The sequence below is a fragment of the Meleagris gallopavo genome, chromosome 1 (assembly GCF_000146605.3).
Source record: "Meleagris gallopavo isolate NT-WF06-2002-E0010 breed Aviagen turkey brand Nicholas breeding stock chromosome 1, Turkey_5.1, whole genome shotgun sequence".
Classification (NCBI taxonomy): domain Eukaryota; kingdom Metazoa; phylum Chordata; class Aves; order Galliformes; family Phasianidae; genus Meleagris; species Meleagris gallopavo.
Window position 1 is genome coordinate 187166083 of NC_015011.2, and position 951 is coordinate 187167033.

A 951-nucleotide genomic window follows, 5' to 3' on the forward strand; every position below is an offset into this window, starting at 1 on the left:
TTTTTGAAACAGAAGTCAAACAAAAACATGTTTATTTAAAGCACTGACAACATAGCTGGGGCACAGTTTGGAGGCAAAGCTTGCCCTGCATTCCCACTTGACATGCACTTAGACATCACTTTCAGGTACCTGGAGAAGGCTTTCCTTTCTTTAGTTTCCTTTGACAATACAATATTTGACTGCCCGTAAAGCTGAAATTACCTACAGGCACAAGCAGCTACAAGCAGAAGGCATTTAGTGCCTTCCCAAAATGCTGCAGCCTCAGCCCTCCCTGATAGCCCTGCATAACACAGTCAGCCCCCATCAGCTCTGTCACCTGCCCAGAGCACTGCGTGCTGCTGCCAGTTGAAACCATTTTCATCTCTGCTACATAAGAAATACTTGGGATTGAAACAAACTTCCGAAACCACAATGGTTTATCCTCAGTACAACTAGCAGGACTGTATTCCAAATGGTCACCTAGAGGGAACAACCAGTGGACAGATCTGCTCCTCACCAGGCAGCAAAAACACCAAAATGCAAACACAACCAAACGAGTGCAGAGATGCTCCCGACATCTGGAGCATCCTGATTCCCAATCCCGAGTTGTGTGTTTGATTATCACTTTCACCAGCTTTCCTTCCACTCCATCCCAGTCAAGCACAAATTTGTCCTTACAAAATAAAACTCGCTTCCAGAAACTCACACTGGATATTTTTAATGTGTTTTTGATACAAACTGCAGTTGCACCAGAAGGATTCATGTGCTGGATACATCATTCATTCCTTCTTTTCCTTCGAATGTTTTCCTCAGTTAGTAGCAAACATACATTTTAAATTCAGAACATTCATGACACACACCAAGGGCTTGAGATGAAGTATACCAAAAAGCTTGAGATGAAGTATGGCCCATCATTATATGCCTGGAAAAAGAAGTCAGCCATTCCCCAAGGCCCATTTTGTTCTCACTTAC